This window comes from Mixophyes fleayi, chromosome 1 (genome assembly GCF_038048845.1).
Source record: "Mixophyes fleayi isolate aMixFle1 chromosome 1, aMixFle1.hap1, whole genome shotgun sequence".
NCBI lineage: Eukaryota > Metazoa > Chordata > Amphibia > Anura > Limnodynastidae > Mixophyes > Mixophyes fleayi.
Window position 1 is genome coordinate 92709900 of NC_134402.1, and position 15705 is coordinate 92725604.

Sequence of the window (15705 nt, forward strand, 5' to 3'; positions counted from 1 at the left end):
TACTAAACTGGGGTTTGAAAAAGTGGAGATGTTGGATATAGCAACCAATCAGATTCTAGCTGTCATTTTGTAGAATGCACTAAATAAATGAAAGCTAGAATCTGATTGGTTGCTATAGGAAACGTCTCCACTTTTTCAAACCCGCAGTTTAGTAAATATATCCCAAAGTGTTTTCCAAGTCACTACAGAATAGAGCTATACATATTTTCCTAAACAGTTGCAGGGCCTGTCATTTGTAAATCAAATTTATAAATAGATGAGCACATTTTCTAGATGGAACTATTTTATGCAAATGTATGCAATTAGATTATGCTTACTTGATAGATTACCAGCTGTTATGTGGTAATTATTCAAATAAATGTATTACTAACATCAAATAGCATGTTTTGCATTACTTAGCAGAGGCCATATGATTTTTTCCTTCTTCAGAGAAATGAGAAAAAATATTACTCTAAAGAACAAATCACCAAACCACAGTATTATAGTGCATAGCATAAGTAAAAAGTTAAACATTGGTATGCAGGCATTTTATGATGTTGTGCCCTTTGCTATTTATTCGACACACCTGTCGCTTCATAACAGTTCGTTTATTGTTTATTAAAACAATCTGCTGTCTAATTAATGCCAAAGCTCAATTGATGTAGTTCAAATTGGCATATTCTAAAGAGCTCAAAACTTTTAATTACAACACATGTCTGAAAAGTTTAAACTGCTTGTTTTAGTTCAAGGCAAAAAAAAAGTTATGAGGGTCACTTATGGGCAGAAAAAAAGCAGAAGCACAGCTCAAAGTAATTATTTCTTGTTTAATTAGTAAGACAAGATGGTATCATCATACAAGTAGTGTAAATTAATGCCCTTCATAATGGGTGAAGATGCCTACACAAATGTAGATCAGACATTGCATACAGAATTCAGACTATCATACATATAGATAGATAGATCAGGGTAGAGTCAGAGAGTGATAGTGATTTTTCATCCTTGGCTCAGATATTAAATCCCAGGAATATATACAAAAGAGTAGTGTTCAAGAGATATATACAGATTTGCAGAAGAGGAAATCAGCAGGGCTTGCTTTGGGGGGAGGTACCTTATCTTTGAATGGAAATAATTGTGTTCATAATGCAGTACATGATAAATATGCCCCTTAGGTAGGGAAGCAACTATATGTATGCAACAACTTTTTTAGTGCACTTCATTAAAGAGCCTTGAAAATATTGACTGTTTAATGTGTACCACCAACAGGAAAGGTAAACTGTAGGTTCCTCTGACTGATATATGCTGAGTGCAGAAAGTACTAATGTGCCACTACTCTAATGATGTAGCAAGTGTTAATATGATATCTGATGTGTCAAGCTGCTATTACTGTAAAGCACTGCGGTGCTTCATGAAATGCATATCAGTGCTGAGGTTCTGTTTGCAAAGCATTACATTAAATTAAATTACTTAAGGTGCAGTACCCTTACTCCACCACAAGATGTAATATTGAAGAAATCAAAGAGTGCATGCACCAGGAACCCCATTCATGAAAAGATAACACTGCAAATAAATATATAAATAAATAATACATTTCAATGTAGCTACACCACACAATCCATAACCAGCACCAGTCTGCTATAACTTCCATGTGGGTGTTGCTGAATGGACCTCCTCCTCCCCCCCAAAAAAAAGAAAATGAAGAAACAAAATAGCACCTCTGATAAGTTTCAAGCCCAGGGATGAAAGGACTCCCAGCGTCAATGCGGGCACCTGAGTAATACTGTAGGTGAAACATACAGAAGAAAAATAAGATGTATAATAAAGTGGTTCTAATGTTCTGTTATTCCAATTCCAACACTGTTAACTTTTGTGACTGTGTTTCATTTACTTATTTGAACAATACTGTACATACGGTACATATGTGTTTACACTGGACTATCCACTGAAATAAATGAACTGTAATATTTATGTGTTATTGCGGCAAAATTACATTATGTTAATAAAAGACAAGCACCTAGCCCTCATCAGTGCAGTACCTCACTTCTTGGCCCCTTTCTAACCACTGGGCTGCTAGGCTGCTTACCACTTTTTTCTTTAGTGGCTGAATACTTTAATCTCACAGTCTTTGTATTTCTGAGGTTCACTCCTCAGCCAGTCACTGTAGTTGCTTCCTCTCTCTTCATGGAAATTACTTCACATGGCCCTCACCAGGGGGTAAATTTATTAATGTCCGGATTCTTCAACGTGTTCAGCGTCTTCGGCGATTAAATTTAAAGCAATGCAGCGCCGCTTTAAATTTAATCGCCGAAGATGCTGAACACGCCGGAGTTGAAGAATCCGGACATTAATACATTTACCCCCAGGTGTCTTCACCTGGCCCTCTGTCTCAGACCTCCCTGCCTCTTACAAACACACAGTGCCTTTCACTTGACCTTTTAATAAGTGAGCCTCTGTTTGGCACATTTCTGTCTGCTGGGACAAACCACTTATTTGTTTGCAACTGATCCTTTTAATTTTTCTGAAGATTCCACTTGTTAAATGTTAGACCAGTAGTTTTGAGGCTAACCGCACAAATCGATAAACAGGTGCAGTGATTCCCTTGGGCGCTAGTCTGAAAATAAATAGAATATCTGTTGTTACTAACAGATTATTATTATTATTATTATTATTACTATTATTGTAGATTTGTAAGGCGCCACAGTGCTCCACAGCACCGTAAGGTAAGGAAGACAAAGACATACATAAAACAGGACACGCGTAAAGCAAGAACAGACAAAGCAGACAAAATGAATGGTGCCCTGAAAACAAAGGGTATGGAGGACCCTGCTCATTAGAGAGCTTACATTCTAAGGGGAAGAGGGCACAGCTGAAACAAGAGGAGCGAGTGTGGCTCAGATTAGAGATTGGGATAGTTGTGAGGTGCATTAGTGGGAATAATGTTATCGAGGATAAGAAAAAAGAGAGTTTTTAAAGAGCATCTACAGATTTGAAGGCTGTGGGAAAGTCTGATTGAGCATGGTAGGGAATTCCATAAGTAGGGACCAGCATGGGAGAAGACTTGTAGGCGGGAGTGAGAGGTGGTTATCAGAGACGAGACAAGGTGCAGGTCAGAGGTAGATCTAAGAGGGCAGGATGGAGAGTATTTTGATATGAGATTTGAGATGTATGTAGGGGTGTTGTTGTTGAGGGCCTTGTAGGTAAGGGTGAATAATTTGAATTTGATTCTGGATGACACAGGAAGCCAGTGTAGGGATTTGCAAAGTGGTGCAGTAGATGTGCAGCGGTGAGAGAGGAAGATCAGTCTTACAGCAGCATTTAAGACGGTTTAAAGTGTGGATATATGGGTGTCAGGAATGCCAGATAGCAGGAGGTTGCAATAGTAAAGATGGGAGATGATGAGATAATGGATAAGAGTTATGCATGTTGAGAAAGAAAAGAGCGTATTCTAGCAGTGTTTTTAAGGTGGAGAGTCTGGATGTGAGGAATAAAGCAGAGGGTGGAGTCAAGTGTGACACCAAAGCATCGGGCTTGGGAGACTGAGGAAATTGTGGTGTTATTGAGGGAGATTGGAGGGCAGGTAGTGACTCTGGCAGGAGGAAAGATAATAAGTTCTGTTTTGGACATGAGCTTTAGGTAGCGTTGGGACATTCATGTGGAGATAGCAGAAAGACAGTTGGTTACACAAGATAGTATAGAAGGAGAGAGGTCAGAGGAAGAGATGTAGATTTGGGTGTCATCAGCGTAGAGGTGGTATTGGAGGCCGAATGAGTGAATTAGTGCCCCAAGAGAAGAGGTGCACAATGAAAAAAGTAATGGGCCAAAAATAGAGCCTCGTGGGACCCCAACAGATAGTGGGAGTCGAGGGGAGGATGTGCCAGAGGTAAAAAAAACTAAAGCAGCAGTTCGATAGGTAGGAAGTGAACCAGGAAAGGACTGTGTCACGAAGGTCAATGGAGTGAAGGGTGTGTAGGAGAAGAGGGTGATCAACAGTTTGAAAAGCAGCAGAGAGGTCTAGGAGAATGAGTATGCAGAAATTACCATTAGATTTCGCAGTAAGTAGATCATTGGTCATTTTTGTGAGAGAAATTTCAATGGAATGATGGGGGCGGAAGCCTGATTGAAGAGAGTCAAGAATGGAAGGAGTGGAAAGAAAGTGAGACAGGCGTATACAAAGATACTGTCCTCAGAGGTTTGTGCAAACCTCACAATTAGAAATGCAAAGACATGTGAGAAAAAAAAGAGGACTGCACTAAGAACTTAAATTGTGAAACGATATAATCTGCTTGATCGGCAGCAACACTCATATATACAGGAAAAAAATGAATACATCGAAAATGGGACACTAAAACTATAGAGGATTGTAAAGAGGGTGAGACTGTTTTCTTTTTGTTTCCACATTTAATCAGATCCGCACATGTGTAACGGGTAGATGGTTGGCACGTCTAAAGTAGAGTAAGGGAGGATTCTACAGGCTCGGTGGTATCATAGAGTGGCATAGGTCTCTCCAGTAGTGTTGGAATAAAACAAGGAGCACATAAACTTCTGGATTTATTCTCTTTTCTTGTGGCATAAGGCTTTACCATAGCAGAAGATAAGTAGCGGTAGTGTAGGGAAGAAATACCATGATACATTTGGTTTTCATACCCTAAGCCCGGCACGCTTACTGGCTTACAGCTGCTCCCCGTCCTGGCCATCCTCCATCTTCTACTCATTCCTGATCCTCTTATCCCCTCTGCTAATACCTCATTGGCTGGCTAGTTTGGTTCCTCCTGCAGCTCAGTGCCTGTTCTTTGGGTTACCTTGTCCCAGGTGGGCTCCCTTTACCTTCTATTGATTTCCTGTGTTATACCTGCTGTCCACGACTATTACACCTCCTGTGTCATCTCCACCATTCCAGGGGTAAACCTGCCGTCCGCAGACTATTACGCCTCCTGGGTCATGTCTATCACCCTACGGTCATCACAGGTTATCACCGTCATCTTTGCTGTATTAAACCCGTTGCTTCAGTTATCCTCTGCATCAACTCCCCTTGAAGGTTTCGTCTGATACCTCTAGTGAGAGCCGCGACCTGCGTGCTAATACCACACCACCTTTGGGTCGGTCCCTGGTGAAGATCATCTGCCAGACTCCGTGCCTCGCTGGAAGTTTGACTAAATTAGGCAGACCAAAGAGCCAACCCTACTGAACCATGACAGATACCAACATGCAATGTTATTCAACATGTCACAGAATAAATTACATTTTAGGAATCTTGGTTCAACAATATGCAAACTTAAATTGACATAACACATAGGTCACTGAATAAATTTTAAATTTATCCCACTTTAAATTTAGGCACTGTGTTTCAGTGAAATGGATTTCACTAGATAGATACTTTAGGAGACAACCGGTTGCTACAAGTTAATTAGACCACTATAGTAAATGCTGCGGCAGCAGATAATATAGACCAATCAATCACAATACTTTTAGTGCAATTATACATATCCTACTTATGACACGAAAATCAGTCAAGATGCAACAAGCAGTAATCCTGCTGGTTCAGGTTAGATGCTTTAGAAGAAATGACTGTAGACTAGGGTCAATTTACGATATACAAAACTCAAAAGGGGAAATTATAATCTACAGGTTTAAGAGACGTTTCAGCTGACACATTAAGCTTATTTTCTTGTACAAGGTGAAATCAGTAATCAACTTGATGCATGAGTGACTCTTGTGCTCCATAGACAACAGCAATTCTGCACATTAAATGATTTACAGTGTAAAGGATAGTGTCCACTTAGCAATCTGTCTAATGGAATAAGCAGCTCTGTCACAGCACCTTTTGGTATCACGAATCCGAATGATATTTAGTGGATCCCTTGTACCTGCCAATGGGTAGACCTCATTCAGAGGCGTGGAGTCTAACGGGTAGGTGGTTTTCGCCACTGACTCCTGCAAGAGGGTATGGATTTCGCTGCACCTATCCCGCAGGTCGCGGTTCCCTGAATGAGTGTTGGCAGAGTAAATAGTGGAGCTTGATACAGCGAAGTGGTAACGGCCAGTCAGAGAGACACTGAAGGTAATGGTGATAGGATCAGTCTCATAAGAATGCAGAGTAATGATGGTGTAGCGGAAAGTAGCAATGGAGTGGCAAAACTGTAAGTAGTAACTGGAAGCAAGAGCAGGAGAGTCCTTGGTTCAGTGGTAGTACAAATGTAAGTAATGCTGAAATAGAATAGCTGAGATGTAGATGGCATGTCAGGGCACTGCAGATGGATACTGATACAGCGGTAGTTCAATGAGAGGAATAGCGAAGTAGAACTAGTTGATCCGTAGTTGGTAACTCAGAGCAACAACAGGTAAATTACTGATACAGCATCAGTTCCAATAGAAATGACGATGAAGTAGAACTAGCTAATCCATAATTGGTAACTCAGAGCAACAGCAGGTGAATTACTGGTACAGCAACAGTTCCAATAAAAGCAGTAACGGAGTAGAACTAGCTGATCCGAAGATGGTAATTCAGAGCACAGCAGGTAAATCACTGATACAGCGACAGTTCAGACCAGGGCCGTCTCTTCCATTGGGCACAATGGGCAGGTGCCCGGGGGCCCTGCTGGCCAGGGGGCCCGTCCAAGGCAGCGCTGAAAGAAAAAATCCTGCAAAAAAGAAAAGAAGAAAAAACTTACCTTGCGGTCAGCTGGCGATCCGGCTCCCTCCCTGGTCTCCTCCTCCGTGCGGCGTTCGCAGTGCATTTCGGGCGTGAAGTCATCATGCCCGACATCCATTGCGGAGCGCAGCACAGAGGAGTCCCCCGCCTGAAACCAACTATATCAGCAGGCAGCAGCAGTGACTCGGAAGAAAAATGAAGAGCATCGCATCGGAGAATAAGCCGATTAAAAGGTAAGTTAAGGAGCCTTTTTTATTATTATTTAAAGGGACACTGACGGCTGACCAGTGCACAAAAAATGTGATATATATGAGTGTGTGTATATATATATATATATATATATATATATAAAATCACTTTTTTTTTTACACACACACATATAGAAAGATATATATATATATATATACACATACATACATACATACATACATACGTTAACCCGTGCATGATACTCATGCATTCTAGTCAAATCAAGCTACTTAAGGTGTTAAAAAGGTTCTTGTCATGCATTTGGCCCATAGCCCAGGCCTCAACCACCAACCACTCCCCACTGTCACCCCCGGCAACCACCAACCACTCCCAACTGTCACTTCTCCTTCAAGAAATATATATATATTTTTTTTAAAATCTTTATAAACACTTTTAACAATTAACAAATTAAATTAACAAATTAAAAACATCTTAGTATACCAAATCTCAGCCCTTTCTGAATTTTTTTTTCCACACACACTAAGAATTTAGTAGGTCAGTGTATAACTCTGCCCAGCAGTTGGCGCTGCAGCTTGGTTTTATTTTTTCCACACACAGACAGACTAACACACGCCACTAGACAATATATTAGATATATATATATTTATATATATAATCACTGTTTTTTTTACATGTGTATATATATATATATATATATATATATATATATATATATAGGGGTCCCGGTGCACTGCTTTGCCCGGGGTCCCATAATGTTGTTAAGATGGCTCTGGTTCAGACAGAGACAGTAGTGGAGTAGAACTTAGCTGATCCATAGATGGTAACTCAATGCACAGCAGGTGAATCACTGACACAGCGGCATTTCAAACAGAGGCAGTAATGGAGTAGAACTTAGCTGACCCATAGATGGTGATTTAGAGCAACGGGTGGGTTACTGGTACAGCGGCAATTCAAATGTAGAAGCAGTAGTGCAGTAGAATTTAGCCGATCCGTAGCTGGTGATTCAGAGCAGCAGCAGGTGTGTACAGGTGCAGCACACAGTTCTATTAGCGGCAGTGGCAGAGAGGAGTTCAACTGATCCAGGACGTTCATACAAGCAACAATAGGTAAGTCAGATTCTTACTGAGAGTGAGTAACTCGAAGAACCGGCATCGGACAGAAGGAGATGGGAGGTTTAAATAGTGCTCCAAAATGCTAGAACCTATGGGAACAGGCAGGAGGTCATGAGAGGCAGTAATTTGTGGCACATGCGTAGAACCAGAGACTAGATGGTGGATGTTGATCCGATAACGAAGTTAGTACACCCTGATCACCATTTACAGGAGGAAGATAACAATGTCGGCACCCGTCCGCGTGGCCGGCGTTTGACATAGGGTTAAACAACTTGCAATTTTCTCATCAGCAACCATTTTAGGTAATTCCACAAAAGAATCAAACTTCTGATGCAATATAGACCAACTCTTGTGGTAAATGATTGCTCTCTATGTCCCAGTCAGCTTGCAGATAACTTTAAATACAACAGATTTGCCTGGAACAAGCTCTTCATTTAGACAGTGCTATAACACTTCTCAATAGCAATATTACAGTCCCAGTCAGAGGTTTTAATAACACAGTTTGATGTCTCACTTGAACATAGCAAAGCAAAATAACCTTATCTGTCTTCATATGAGTCCTGCTGACATCTCATGGGCAGTGGCAAGTTTTCTTTTCCTATACCGCAAAAGGTGTTTCTTTCTAGGCTAGCTGCAAACATCCCTCTGGACAACAATTCAGCCATAGCATTCAGCGGCTCTTTGTGGGAGGATCCTTCATTAGCTCAGCCAGCACTCACGCGCCACTTCTAACACTAGTCTGTCCGTTTTAGGCTTCTCCCCTTTTCCTCAAGAATCTCCTAGAACCTTCTTGTTCATTTATTGCAGTTTGCCCATCCCAAAATGATAGACGCAGTTTGCGTTTAACTTCCAAAAGGCACTCTGGCGAACTGTAGTTTTCTGAATGTGTGCATACTGTAATATACCTATGATTTGCAGGAATTACACATGTGGTAATTTGGAGACAATATATATTATACCTACTGTAGTATCATCCCTCCATGAAGATTCTGATTACACATTCCATGACTGATAACATCTACCATTGAGATCTTAGTTCTTAATTTGGGCAGCTCTACAGAGAGATCGTTATAATATTTGATTTGACCTCATTTAGGTTTCATATGTATGTTGTTAGTAATAATTTTTTATTCTTTTATGCTTATATAATTTGTGATTTAATAAATGTTTATAACTTGTTCATAAAAAAGAAGTTGTGACAATAGTTTGTATATTAATATTAGCGCAGTCCTCTTTCTTTTGATTTGTTTTTCTAGACTTCCTTAGTGCCTTTGAGGAAATGAAAAGGAGAAGCAGAAGACTGATCAAGTGTCTTAGTGCAAGAGGCATCTTGGAAACCCAGTGCTGGTTTTTGGTAGTAAATTATCTACTGTGCTTTATCATTGATGTGATATACATATATATGTATATATGTGTGTGTATGTATATATATATATATATATATATATATATATATGTCTATATATATATGTCTATATATATATATATATATATATATATATATATATATATATATATATGTCTATGTATGTCTATGTGTAAATATATATATATATATATATATATATATATATACACACACCTGTGTGTATATATATATATATATATATATATATATATATATATGCACATATACATATGTATATATATATATATATATATATATATAGATGTTGTAACAAAACCGCACCCTTCTCCTGGCACGTTTGTCACCTTCTGTTGCAAAAACACCCAGCAGATATCAGCAACACGAAAACTTCTTGTTTTAAATCAAACATATTTATTGTTTGCATCACAATAAATGGCAATACTTCTGTTAGGATGACACCAGCAAGCAACCCCTTTTGCTTGCACCTCCTGGTGACCTTAATGCTTACTATACACAGACCAGCTCACTACTGACTGGCCAACTAGTTCAGCATCAGTCACCTCTAACAAGAGCACAACTCAAGGTTAAATACACAGGTATCCTCCCACAGGCTTGGGTGACTGACAGGCGACACTCCCACCTTGTCTTTAAAGGAAGTCTCCTCAGGTGCTCCGTCGCCTATTCAGTACAGCCACCCCTATCAGCTGTGCTGCTAGCTGTGGAAACAAACATGTTAAAGCATGTTAGTAAATCACATTTTACATTTAATTTATCACATGTCACAGACCTGTACATAACTGAACATAAGCACAGTGCTGCACTTGTATATAACTTGGTTTGCAGCCTTTTACCTGCACACTATTAGCTCCATAGCTAATTCCACTCTGAGAGTCCTGTGGCAAACCACTCCCATTGCCCCCCGGGCTGGGCCAGGGGGCAGGGGGGCATCGGTCCCCTGGGCCGCTCCGTCTGACCCCTGTTACTTGTTAAAATGTCACCAGGGCACTTTTTCTTGGGTTTCTACTTAAGTTTATCTCAAATGAGCAAACTATTGTTACTGCATTCTTGTTAATAAATGCAAAAATGGAAACAGACCAGTCTATGCATATCGACTTATGTCCACATGTTAACTTAAAGGACAATCAATGTTCTCTATATGTCCTGCCATTTTTTTAGCAAATAAAACGGCCCTCCCTAGGATATCTGTGGTGACTTGAAGCTAAGAGCCAGACCCCGTCTTTATCCATATGCAGTATAGGCGAGATCACTCCTTCCAGTCCTATTTAATAGAGTGCAGTGAAATGATCCTATTTTATGTGAGCTGCAGTAGCTGTATTCATATAAAAAGTCTGGTCCTGCTAATGGCTGCAGTCCTCATGGAGTCTCAGGAGAGGTTGTCCAAAAGACTTGGAATTCATCATCATCATCATCATCAATTTATAGAGTGCCACCAATTCCGCAGTGCTGTACAGAGAATATTTGTCATTCGCATCAGTCCCTGTCCCATTGGAGCTCACAGTCTAAATTCACTAACACACACACAGACTAGGGTTATTTTTTGTCAGCAGCCAGTTAACCTACTAGTATGTTTTTGGATTGTGGGAGGAAACCAGAGCACCCGGAGAAAACCCATGCAAACACGAGGAGAACATACAAACTCCCTGTTTGGGAATCAAATTCATGAGACCAGTGCTGCCCACAAACCACACTTATAATTTGGGCATGTTCTCCCTTTAAATATTATTTTCAAATGTGACTGATGTGTCCCTGGAGCTCTGTAGTTAATGGGAAAGCTGCCAGTGAAAGGGAAAGCTTTGTGAGCTGTTTTGTAGGTTTATTGGGAGGCACTTAGCTAATAGCTGGGCAAGACCTGCTTATTTTGCATCTTAATTGCATTTACTGCTTCAGTTCTTTGACTGATAACTTGCTCAATCTTGTAAGGGATTTAAATTATTAACTAATTTTTCAACATAACTAAATGACATGTTTATACAGTAATCATTCAGAAAGTATTTTTATGATGTCTATGCACTGCCTTCTTACAGCTATAAACATAGATCAATGGACACCTGCACTGTTTTCTATTTTAATGAAACCTTAAGTGCACTTCATACAGCATGCAACTACTTTTAAACATGTTTGGAATAATTATCTGTTTTGGTCTAATCGCTTGTTCTAATTCTTATGATGTGCTGTTCTTATAAAATGTAACTGTGTGCAATCTATTTTCTTTTTTTAACCATAATTTTTACAAGGTTTCTTCAGAAACGTTATGCATGGAAAACACATTCTACAAATAAGATACAAGTCAATATACCAGATCCCATCTGCTCATTCTAAAATGGATATAATAGACATGTTATCTTATATTCTCAACTATGTCCACTCACTAGGCATGGAATAAAGGGTACAAAGATATGAATAAAAGATAGGTAAGAGCCACACACAAGCAGATCTTCTCAAAAAATGACCCACTATTGCAACTCCAAAAATGGTAAATCAAGTCAGCTGATGATCTCCATCTGCAAAATTGTGAAAACAGGGGCTGAACCATTCTACTTTGCTGTCTGTTCATTTGGCCCTTATGGAACAACCAGCTCTTTATAATTTGCCTACCAACATGTGTTGCCAAATTAGTCACATATCAAGCTATTTGGTGATCAGGTAGTACAATTGGATTACATAGGGTGTGGGCATCATTAGAATTTGCTGTGCACTAAAGAACATTCTTATCAAGGCAAGTCAGTATTCTTAACAAATATATTAACATAGCACCAAAAGAGTAGAGGACAGAATCAATACAGATAATACAATGTAAAATATAACACACAAAAAGACAGTGGATGGGTATTCTATTTTACATTAAATGGGGAATAGGTAAATAACATAGATTAGTTAGAAATGTATACAAACAATACTATAGAACAAAATGGGTTATCCTCAGAATTGTTGTTTAAGGATACCTTTAAAGTGGGAATGGAGGATTCTTGGAAAGGTGCTGGATTAAAAAAAGTTTTATCAAAGCAAAGACTTTAGCTAATATGCTGGATATTCAGATTTGCAGAAGTTCAATTAGTCCCCTTGCCATTTATTTCCTGTTCCATATATTACTATACAGTGAGCACTGACTCACTAGGCAGATACCATAATTGAGCCCACTATGTATTCTGAATCCCTTTTCCTTAAAAAAAAGTACCTTCACAAGATTAAACCCTAAATACACTGATGTATTTCCCCTATTGCCAACAAGAACGCAGCTTGAAACTAGTAGATGGAAAGACAAAAATGCTACTTATTCTATTTTAGATCTGTCAGTTGTTATATGAAAATATATTGAGCATAGATAATGGGCCTCATTTACAAACCAGAAAAAATTATCATGAGACACAAGGAACGTTATTACATGTGTCACCAATGTTCACATGAATTTGTTGTAATACATGAGTTGAAATGCATCAAGAAAAACACTTCCTACATAAAGTGCATCTGAAAGGTAGTAAAGGAGTACCACTGAATGTACAGACTGAGGCCCGATTTCTGCAAACTTCTAGAATATATAAATTCCTTTTGCAGGGATTAAAATGTTTTGCGACCTGACCAGGCACGGGCTGGGAGAGGGATGGCCGGGGGGCACACAGACGGCCGCATCACATGACACGGGATGCGGCTGCGTCATTGATGACGCGGCTGCATCCCCTGTCATGTGATGCGGCCGCCTGTGCGCTGACGCGGCTGCATCTCATGTCATCAGATGCGGCCCCCCTGCTAATAGCGGTCTGACAGAGCGCCCCCCCTGCCCCCCGGGCCAGCCCGCCCCTGGACCTGACTCTAGCAAGGTATATCCCATGATTATGTGTTTTCCACCCCTTTAATCTCATTTAAATATCTTGTATAGTAAAGCAAAGTTCTGTCTTTGCATGTGGGCACTATACCAGGTGCACAAGTCTGCCAAGCTCTCATTCAACAAGGAATTGAACTGCTCAGCTTCAGAAAGTCCACAATTTTGCAATCCAGTACAGATACCATTACCTTAAAATGAGATTCTATGCACTTTCCTGGTGCTTTCATGTAAAATACATATAGAAAGTGCAAACTAAAATAGCACACAATTTCTGAGGCTAAAATATACTGACATACATATAATTAAAAAACACACTGTTAATGACCAAAAAAAAGCTGTACTGTCTATAAAAATTATTTTATTGATAAAAGCAGTAATAAGATAAAAAAAACTATATGCAAGGACCATAAGACACAGATCAATCAAGTACCATAAATAGATTTATCAAATGTTCCCAAAATCGATGATATCTAATTACCACAGGGTAGTTTAAATGTTTATACAAGAACACTGATATTCGTATAAAAGTACATGAAAACAAATTGGCTTATAGCTATTTTATATTTTAATAAGTATGCATGCCAATCAAAGCATATATCAACCCACTCATTTTTCTAATAAAGTAAAAATGTGAACATTCAATAACATTTAAACAACTTAAATTAGAAGTTCTTGACTACGCTCCAGCTCATTCCCTGATACATTCGTGGCTCTCCTGGCTTTTGACCCTTTGGCTTGTTTGACCCTCCTCTACTCTGACACCTTGATTGATCCAGTGCCTCGTTCCTCCTGGCAAAACCTTGAGTCCTGTCTACCGTGCTTCATCCAGTACCTCGTGCCTCCTGAGTAAACCAGGTATCCTGCCATCTGTGGTTCATCCAGTACCTTGTGCCTTATGCCTCCAGAGAAAATCAGGTATCCTGACACCGTGGTACATCCTGTGCCTTCAGCCTTCTCTACTTCGCCAGCCTCTGAGTTAGGTCTGATATCCGGTTACTCTGTACTGCCTCTACAAACTGTGTTACCATTTGTGACTTCCTGAGTTATTCAAGCTTTATTGCCAGTCATGCTGTTAGTATCTGCTGCCTTGAACTGTGTTGTAGTTTATCATTACAGCACCATTCACTGCCTGAGAACTGGACCACCTTGTGTTGGTTTCATCCCAGTCGGTGCAGGGGTGTCCAAATGCAGGCTTCTCGGGTCAAAGCAGTCAAGCAGCATCACCCGGCGTGGGTCTGATTTGTAATTTATAGCAGTTTTTATATCTTACCCAATTATTTGGTAAATAGACCAAATAGGCTATTTAGAAAATAAGATTTGTTTTCGTTGTTGTTATGTTTTGTTTTCGTAAGGTTTCCTTCCAGCAGTCAAATAATTGTTTACAACCAAAACATGAGGTTTTCAATATTTGTCGTTTTGTTGCATTGTTGCTATGTGATCTAATAGGTTACTTTATCAATACTAAAGTACTATGTAAGATTTGGCAGCTTTACCTTGAGAGTTGTGGAAGATATTTGGCAACAAACAAAGAAACAAACAAACTCCTATCTATATATATATATATGTATATATATATATATATATATATATATATATATATATATAGATAAACACTTGGTAAAGCACAGTGAAAGCCTTATAATTAAAAAAGGTAGATTACTAGCAGCATAATATGTGGTTGTGCAGCACATTAAGTTGGGCCCAACTGTCTATCTGTCTATACATAGATATATTCCTAATTTCTGCTCTTAGGAAGCGCCTCAATGCACATGATTTTTTGTTTGTTTGTTTTTTGCCAGATTGGGGGTCCAGATTGGAACATGCATTGTTGAAAAAGTAAAAACATTACATCAAAGCCATGGCTACTATTACTTTAAGACAACTTCTCCATTTCTCTCATCCAATACTGGTTGTTCAAGAATCATTAGGATCTTAAATAAGTTGTCAGACTTAAGTAACATCAGGACTGCAATTTTTTACACTGAGAATTGTTTGTAAAATTTCCCATGACTGATGCAAAAAGCAGTGGATTCAAAGGAAAGGCCGATAATGGAATACAGACACCTCTGAGAATAGTTTTTATATTAGTAGATTTGCAATTTAAATCTAAAGTGAATTCACCTTTTAAATATTTTTTCAGCCACATTTTTTGCCTGTCCACAAAATAACCACATTCAAGAGGAATAGTGATCCAGAAAGATGTGACAAGATAATTGATACTAAAGTTACTGAAAAGAAAAATGAGCATATGTTTCTCCAGTTTATGTGATTGTTTATGTATTCAACATGACTCTTTCTGCTGGCACATATGTCCATGATGTATAAATATGTTTCATATCACAAACTGTGGTAAATATATGAGCATTTCAGCTTGTACAAGTGGACATATGTCACATTCTAAAATGTTGTAATTTACTTGCAACTTTCTCAGTCTTTGCAGTGCTGGCAAGTTGCAGATTTGGGGGCCAATGATTGTCAGGGTGTTTAGAATAACAAACCATTGTTTTGTTTTAGATTATAGGGGTAGGTGTTATGTTGTCAAGAGCCT